We start from the raw sequence: 9,867 nt of genomic DNA, 5'->3' as shown, positions 1-9,867 counted from the left end.
GGCCCTAGAGAAAAAATATACCCCCAAAAAAAAAAAAAAAAGAAAAGAAAATTTCAAATCAGTAACCTAACTTTCCATGTTAAGGAATTGAAAAAAGAAGAGAAAATGCAGTACTGCAGAAGGAAGGAAGTAATAATAATCAGAACAGAAAAGAAAATGGTCTAGAAAAAATAAAACTAAAACTTGCTTATTTAATCAGAAATTGACAGTAATATTACTACCAACATTACAGAAATTAAATGAAATATAAGAGTATAAAGAATTGTGCTTAACAAATTATGCTACTTAAATCAAATGGGAAAATTCTAGGAAACACACAAACTATCAAAACTGACTTAATAAGATATGAAAATCATATACAGTTGTAATAACCAGCAAAGATCATATATCTTTACAGCGTATAACATTTCTTTTTCCAGCATACATAAAGACATTACCATCCACATCATTATCATCAATAGCTTTTCATTTTTTTCAGAATATTATTATTTATTCTCAGTTTTTAAGCATTCGATAACTATCTATCACTTGGTTTGTATTTAGAATTTGCACATTAAATACTTCTCAGACCAGTCCAGCTGAGAATACTGCACGCGTTGTCATCAACAGATAATAAGCTCTGCCCCATTCAGTCACCCTTCAAGCAAAGGGCCTTGCCATAAAGGTGATTTCTACCAAAACTCTGAAAGTGAGTGAACTCTAATCCTTTTTTTTTTCTATCTTTCATTTAATTTTTTATTTTTTTAAATTTATTTTATGTTCATTCTTTTTTACCATCATTTTCTGGAACTCCAGTATGGGATTTCCCATCCAGAATATACTGCATAGTGATTTAATCACACATGTTATCATTGATAAATAATTTCCCATTTTTTATACATATATATGAAATTCATGTATATATATGAAATTAATATATAAATAAATATATATGTATATATGAATATATATGTTCCCCCTATTTCTCATCCTCTGCCATTTCCCACCCTCCTTCCACACTATTTCTGGTATCTACAGTTGCTTTCCTTTCCTTCTTAAATTCTTGCAAAAAAGAAAAAAAAAATAGAAAAGTAGGAAAATTTTTTTTCAAAATTATTCATGAAGTCAGAGTTATCCTGACCCCAAAGACAGGCAAAAACATCATTAGAAAAGGGTATGACCGACCAGTGTATCTTATGAGTATAGATGCAAAATCTTTAGTAAAGTAATAGTGGACTACATTCAGCATTGTGTTAAAAAGATTATACACTATGACAGCAGGATGCAAGGTGGCTCAGCATATAAAAGTCTATTACTGTAATATAGCAGATTGATAAAATAAAAGAAATTCACACAATTACTTAAATTGAAGCAGAAAAAGCATTTGACAAAATCCAAACTTTTTTATGATAAAGAAAATGCAACATACTGAAAATAGAGGGAAACATCCTTAATCCAATAAAAGATATTCAAAATTTCACACCAACTTTCTCAAGTGTGCTTAGGTCTTATGAGAGCTCAATTCAGACCCAGAAGCTACAGAAGTCCCAATGCCACTAGAAGAGCTATGAATTGGGCAAAAGATCCCCAGTACCTGTACACCTTGCATGAGATTGGTGAAACAAATCATTCAAAGGAGTCGGACAAAGCAACATCGTTACTCACAGTCAGATAGCAAGAATAAACCAAAGCCTAAGATTCATCATAAACTGGTCTCCAGTTTTCACAGAAGCTGCCCAGGCAGATTGAATATAATTTGTTAATGCCCCCCACAGCCCTGCCCCATGTAATACCACAGTCGAGAATCCAAAAGGCCCCTTGCTCAGTTTTATGCCCTAAGCTTAACTGGGAACACTGAGCTCAAACAGTGCAGAACTGACAGGACACAGCCCACATTGTTTTGAATATTTTCTCTTTATCTCATGATGCTACAGTCTCAGTAAATTCCGTCTGAAAATTTCAAGCAAGAGGGGAAAAACCGAATCAATTAAAGTCATTTGGAGATTTGTCTTCTTGCAGGGTATCTGTGAAAAGCTGACAGCTAACATCATACTTAATGGGGTGAACGGAAAAATTCCTCGTGAAGATAAGGAACATGACAAGGATATCCAGTCTTGCCAATTAAATCCAACATTTTACTGAAAGCTCTAGCCAGAAAATTAAACAAGAAATATAAATAAAGTATATCCAATTTAAAAAGTTTCTTTCACAGATGACATGATTTCTATACAGAAAATCCTAAAGATTCCACATATAAACACAAAATATATATTAGAACTATTTAATAAATTCAGCAAAGTGTTAGGATATAGGATCAGCATACTAAAGTCATTTGTTTATCTATACACTAGCAATTAACAATACAAGAAGAAAATAAAGAAAAAAATTCTATATGTAATACAATTTTTAAAAAGTAAAATATTAAGAAATAAATTTAACTGATGAATTACAAGCTTTGTAAACTGAGAACTATAAAACATTTTTGAAATAAATGTTTAAAAATCTAAATAAATAAAATTACATGATGTGCTCATAAATTATAATAGTATTTTTAAGATATCTAATCTCCTCCATGTTGGTATTCAGATGTAATGCAATCTATGTCAAAATTCCAATTATTTTTTTGTCGAAAAAAACAGGCTAACGCTAAATTTTATAATAATTGCTACAAGAAACACAAAATAGCAAAGCATGCTTGAAAAAGAAGAGTAAAGCTGGAGAACTCATATTTTCCAATTTTAAAACTTACTGTAAGTCAACAATAATCAAAACAATATGATATCATCATAGGATAGAAATATAGAGCAACCGAATAGAATTCAGAGTATGAAAATTTTATCTATGATCAATTGTTTTTTGCCAAAGGTGTCAAGACTATGTTATGATTTCAATATGCTCCCAAAAAGCACGTGTTAGAAACTTAATACCCAATGCAACAGTACTGAGAGATGGAAACTAATGAGAGGTAATTAGGCTATGATGGCAAAGTGAATGGACTGTCATTATGGTGAGCGTGGGTTCATTATGATGGGAGTGGATTTCTTATAATTGGGAAAATTTATCCCCCTTACATACTCTCTCACTCTCCCTGTATATTCTTTTATCTTTGTCCTTCCACCGTGGGATGATGCAGCACGAAATATTTTACTAGATATTGGTCCATCAGCCTTGAACTTCTCTTCTTCCAGAGGTGTGAGCCAATAAACTTCTACTTATAAATTACCCAGTCTCTGTTATTTCATCAGAGAAGCACAAAATAGACAAAGATACAATTCAATTAGGAAAGAATACCATTTTCCACAAATGGTGCTATGTATGTCCACATACGAAGGTATGAATTTAGACACCTGCTTCATGTCATAAGCAAAACTTATCTCAGTATAAGAGCTAAAACTATAGAACTCTTAGAATAAGAAAATGGAGTAAATATTTATGGTTTTGATTTGGCAATGGATCGTAAAAATGACATCAAGAGTGTATGCAACTAAAGAAGAAAAATAGAATAACTGGACATAAAATTTTGAAAAATTGTGGATCAAAAAACATTCTCAAGAACATCAAAGACAGCTCATAGAAAGAGATACGATATAGGCAAAAATCCAGAGAATATAAAGAAGTCTTATAATTCACGAATAAAAAAGAAAAACTACCAATTTTTAAAATAGATAAATAACTTAAGTAGACATTTCTCCAAAGCAGATATACAAACTGCAGTAAGATCATAGAAAGATGCTCAATATCATTGATAATATGCTCAGTGTCATTAATAAAATGCAAATTAAAACTACAATAAAAATACCACTTCACATTCACTGGAAAGTTATAATTTAAAAAAAAAAAAACAAGAGAAAGATAAATATTGGGGACTAGAACTCACGTATATTTCTGGGAGGGATGCAAAATGTTATAACAGCTACGGAAAAATTTTCTGATTCTTACCACTCCACTCCTTTCTACATATCTAAGAAAATTAAAAACTGGTGCTGATACAAAAACATGAACCTGAATTTTCACAACAGCATTATTTACAATAGCTAAAAAAGAAAAATTAAAATGTTCATCAATTGAGAAATGGATATACAAAACTTTGTATACACATATAATGGAATGCTATTTAGTCAAACGAAGAAACGAAGTATTGTTACATACTGCAATATGGATTAACCTGAAACATTGTGCTAAGTGAAAGAAGCATGATATTAAAAGTCCACATGTTATGTGGTTTCATTTAAATGAAATGTGAAGATAATCAACTCTATAGAGGCAGAAAGCAAATTAGTGATTTAGCAGGGACAAGGGGAAGAAAAGGATGAGGAGTGACTGCTAAGTGGCTATGAGGGCTATTTGGGGAGGGATAACATTTTTCTGGAATTAGATAGAGTGCTAGTTTTGCACCCTTGAGAAGTGCTAAAAATTGTACAACTTTAACATGATTAAAGTAACTAATTATATGTTGGTGAATTTTACCTTAACATTTTTAATTGCATATTAAAAGTACACATCTGTATATCTGAAAATATTAAGCTACAACACTCACCATTAAGATAGAGTCTGGTAAAATTAGCTGACTTTTAAAAAAAGAAAAAACCATTTGAGCATATAAATAAAAAAAAGAAAACTTACACAGAAAAAAACCCCCAGATTTTTCAATAGTAACATTTTATGTTAGAAGAAAGTTTAGTAAGATATTTAAGCTACTTAAAAAAGAAAATAGGATCCCAGGACTTTATAAAAAGCAATAGTGACTTTCAAGTATAAGGACACAAACTTTTTTTAACATTCAAGAAATACTGTTTCTTTTTCTTTTCCTTTTTTTTTTTTTTTTTTTGGAGAGATTTTCACTATAGGGAACGTGCGCTCATCAGACAGACAGAGAGACATAGAGACAGAAAGCGAGAAATCACCCCCCAGGGGAGATGGTCACACCGCAATCTTTTCTCTTCCATTCTCCTCTCGGGATCTTGGGCATGCTCGCACACGTGCCTGGCGTGGGTTTTAAGTCACCGTGTCCGGGACACAAACCACAGTCGACTACGTGGGAGTCCAGCGACATAGCCATTACGCTAACTGCTGGTTCCCAAGAAATACTGTTTCTAAGAATACTTCCTGAATATTTGCTGTAAAATGAGCTTTGGAAAAGATCTTTGAAATCAATCAATTCTGCTAATTGGCATAATATGTATATTTATTATAAAACTAAATTAAATGAGGGCTAAAAGAATTTAACATACTAGGACATATGTTCTGATACTGCACATGTTGCACAGCTATCAAAATGGAGTTCACTTGGATAACTTACACTTTTCCAGGAATTGTCCATTTTACTTATTTTCGATTTTATTGACATAAAGTATCTATTCTAATGTCATATATTCAAACATGTGTTGCATCTTTAGTTCCATCTCCTTTTTAATTCCTAATATTCATTTGACTTGCTTGCTTTCTTTTTTATTTACTCAATCTTTCCCAAGGTTTATCATGTATACTAACCAAGAATCTTTTGTCATTGATGACATACATTGGTATTATTGCCACTCATCTGTGCTTTTATCTTTCTGTGCTTCTGTCTTTATTTTGATTTAATGTCTTAGGTTCAATGACTAATGACGTACTGTTTAGCCCTTCTTTTATTCCAGTAAGCTATACATTTTCCTCAACATAAAACTTTAGCTGCTTTTCAAAGTTTTGATGGATGTTCTATTATCAATTCTTAATTTTCTATTGTGAGTTCTCATTTCATTCTACTCAGGAGCCAAGTGTTTTATTTTTCCCCCTCTTGAAATCAGTATGTGGGTCATTAAAATTCAGCCCCTAAGGTCCCTAGGGATTAAAGTTATCCCCAACATTTTCTTAGCTGTCCATATTATTTCTTGTCATTAGTGTCCTTCAAAGAATTCCCTTGCATTCTGACACGTATTTTAAATATTATACATTTTTAGAAGTTTCTCTGTGTACGTCATTTATTTTACTACCAAAATTAGAAGTATAGCAATTATTTATATAAAAGATGTCATAATTTGAGTTTTAAAAGTTCCTAATCATCTTTGTTCCTAAGTGGTCTTATCTCATTAGTTTGAAGGCTTAACACAATGCACTATAATTTAAAGTATAAAGAAGAAAAAGGAAGGAAGGAAGGAAGGAAGGAAGAAAGGAAGGAAGGAAGGAAGGAAGGAAGGAAGGAAGGAAGGAAGGAAGGAAGGAAGGAAGGAAGGAAGGAAGGAAGGGGGAGGGAGGGAGGAAGAAAAGAAAGAAACGAACGAACAAGCAAAAGAAAGAAAGAAAGAAAGAAAGAAAGAAAGAAAGAAAGAAAGAAAGAAAGAAAGAAAGAAAGAAAGAAGGAAGGAAGGAAGAGAGATGTGTGTGTCTGGATTAGAAGAGTTTGACAAATATTCAGAAAGCAAATTAAGAAAGTCTATATAATATTATCAACTAAGGCTTATTATATTATGATGTGAACATTTGAAATTATCTAACATCTTTTCAAATAGAATTCTAAGAACCAGACAATGGTGCACAGCTAACACAATGCTCTGAAAGGCTGAACCCACAGAAGGTTCCAGGTTCATATCAGGACACCTCCCTGAATAGGTTAGGCATGCATCTGCCTATGATCCATGACTGGCTAAGTTAGAGATGGGTCATGGTGTGAGGACTCTGTTTGAGGTGACTGTCTCTTTGTCTCTGTCTCTCTGTCTATCATTCATAAAAAATTATTTTATTTTATAAAATAAAAAAATTAGAATTTGAAATTATTAGAAGTATTTTTATATAGTAAAACAGCAAACCTGTCTGATTTTTGAAAAATCTCTTAAAAAGGTCAATAGTCATTCTAGTTTTAATAGCTTTCCAAAGAGACTAGACCCTAAATATCACAAAGAGTTTTTAAATATTATTCTTTACAAGTGCAACTGTAGGTATTGTGGATTTTTGCCTTTTTATCAATACTAATGCTTGAAAGAGAAGAAAAATACTCTGATAAGTAAAGAAGCATCAAAGAGAAGAAAAATACTCTGATCAGTAAAGAAAATAGGAGTGGGGAAACTTTCTGTAGCTCCAACACAAAGTTTATTTAAAACACACACACACACACACACACACATCATGCAGGACACAGACATAATTTCTTTGTTGGCATCTGCCCAAAGTACAAACTTAACTCCTTTATGTTAACCAAAATACCGTGGGGTTTTTAATGACCATGATTCTTTATGTCTAGTCTAAGAGATGGGACCTCCAGCCAGCTCAATTCACTAATACCCCACTGAGGTTGTGAATCACCACTGACTCAGATACATACCCCCTAGTGAATCCCTCACAACACATTTTAAATCTGACAGATCAATTGGATACAATTGCACAGGTGGAACATTTAGGCTTACATTTTTTTCTTTTTTTTCATGTCTCTCTGTTATTCTCCCATGCATCATCAGTCTTATTCTCTATGCTACTAAGAGAGAATTATGTTTTTTAATGTCTTATGTCATTCTTACAACCTCCCTTTTCTTCTGCATCTGTCCTCCACCTCCCTCTTCTTCCTTCAAAATTACTGCATCTCTCATTTTCTCCATTTCCGTCTCTGATGTTCTCTACAGTTGTTGTGTGTTAGTATTGAACTTTTTGTTCTTTCCCTTCTTATCAAGGTTCAATTTAATCGACTTGGTGAGAGGATATACAAGTAAGATGTCCTTCTAAATCTTGCTTCCTGTTGTCAGGCTGAAGGAGAAAAACAGAATAAGTCTCAGCTTCACTTGTTAAAAGGTGCAATTTCTTTAGAAGCTTGAATTTGATCCCTTCAAGTTTTATCCTAAAGCACATTCATTTCACTTCTAATTGATATGTCCCCACACTGGTCAGACTTCAGTTCTTCCTAGAGCCCAGAATAACTTCTATCTGACGCTGTCTTTAGTCACTGTACATGCTCTCTCATCAAAGTCACAATGCACTGGCTTCCATTTATGGCAATTGGTCTCTGTTTCTCTCTTCACCTTTTCCCAGTATGTTTTGGAATCTATTCTTTTGTTTTCTCCTGCAATAATAGACACTAGGGATCTAATTATGTTAGTCACAGTGTCTCTAATAGATATGTTAGTCTTGAACACGATGTATGATGTGTCTAGGAGTCTTCAGAGAGAACTAAATTATCATTTTTGTCCTGCTGCTACTGTTGTTCAGGTGCTCTACCTCGGCAAATATTCTAAAGAGGATTTGTTTGAGTTCTATGATGAAAAATTCAATTTTTTACAAATTTAAATCTTTTCTTATATATTATTACTAACATTTACTGAACAAGTATGTGCTAGGTCTTATCCTAAATACTTCACATCATTTACCCTTTAGTTTCCACAGAAACTCTGCAAAGTTGGTAAAATTGTCCCCATTTTACACCTCCAGAAGAAATCTCAAGGATAAGTCTGAGGTCACACATCAGTTGAATTCTGGTGGTCTAACACCAAGTCTTCACTCTTTTTGTTTGTTTGTTTTGGAGAAGTTTTTGCTATAGGGCGTGTGCACTCATCAGAAAGACAGAGAGAGACAGAGAGACAGAAAGTGAGAACTCACCCCCCCAGGGGGGATGGCCACACAGGAATCCCTTTTCCTCCATTCTCTTCTTGGGATCTTAGGCATGCATGCACATGCGCCCGGCGTGAGTTTAAGCCACCAGGTCCAAGACTCAAACCATGGTCGACTATATGCGAGTCCAGCGACATATCCATTATGCCAACTACTGGTCCCCCAAGTCCCCACTCTTAATCATTATTCCACAGCTGCCTGTTTGGATAATCATGGTGAGCTTTATTTTTGTATTTACACATTTAAAGAGCAAGTGCCAAATGCCATATTTTGGTTAGATGCTCTTATCAGCCCCTTCGAATACAACAAAGAAATTGCCATTTAATTTATAGCTGGTGAAAATAAAGCAGTTTGACTTAAAATTTCTTGATATTCTCTAGTAATCCCTCCAGTCTGCTGCTTTGTAGACCAGAAAATATTTTAATTGTCCAAATAGCACGAGGAATATGGACTTTATTAACAGAGGAAAAGTCACACTATCATTATTAAATCTTAATTTTAAGTTTTAGATGTAAAAAGCCAAAGTTAGAAAATTCTGAGGGAAATTATATATAACTATTAAAACAGTCTTACAAGCTTACAAATAGCTGTCAATAAAACCAAAAGAGTGAAAATATTTTTACACAAATATTCCCCAGATGTATTTAACTAGAACTTACATTTATTTATTTTTAAGAATTTTGCCATAGGTTGTGTGTGCTTGCCAGAGAGAGAAAATGAGAAATCATCCCCCAGGTAGGATACCACTCCACAATCCCTTGTCCTCCATTCTTCTCTCGGGATTTGGGGCACGCACATACACTGGTGCCCAGCGTCCAGGGCTATGAACTGTGCTTTGCCATGTGGGAGTCGAGGGCCTTAACCAACAACAGCACCTGCTGACCCTAATTAGCACTTATTAAAGATATCAAGCTAGTATTGAGTATTGTGCAAGGCACATGAAGAGAGTACCATCCATTACAGGAAAACTTCCAGATGGAAGGCCTTTTAAGTTCTACTGGTATATATAATTGGTCATGCTCAGTTCTCTTTCAGGTATGGGTGATGACAAGTAGAGCTCAAAGAACCATCAAATGTCATTAACAACGAACCCCAATGCTTTCTCTTGGGTCCCTTCTAGTCTCAGCAACTGCGTGATCAGAAATGGAAGAAACACAAATAAGGACAGAATAGGAATAAAAGCAGTTAAACACAAATGGCAATTATTAGGATGGTCGAAGCAAACAGCAAGACATAAGGGTCCTCTCCATGAAGCCCTCCATGATCCACCCTGCAGAGTTGCTCCCCATCTCTAACACCAACTCCCTGTTCACAGCA

This window comes from Tupaia chinensis, unplaced genomic scaffold, assembly GCF_000334495.1.
Source record: "Tupaia chinensis unplaced genomic scaffold, TupChi_1.0 Scaffold000093_1, whole genome shotgun sequence".
In the NCBI taxonomy this organism is placed as follows: domain Eukaryota; kingdom Metazoa; phylum Chordata; class Mammalia; order Scandentia; family Tupaiidae; genus Tupaia; species Tupaia belangeri.
This window is presented reverse-complemented; position numbering follows the sequence as displayed.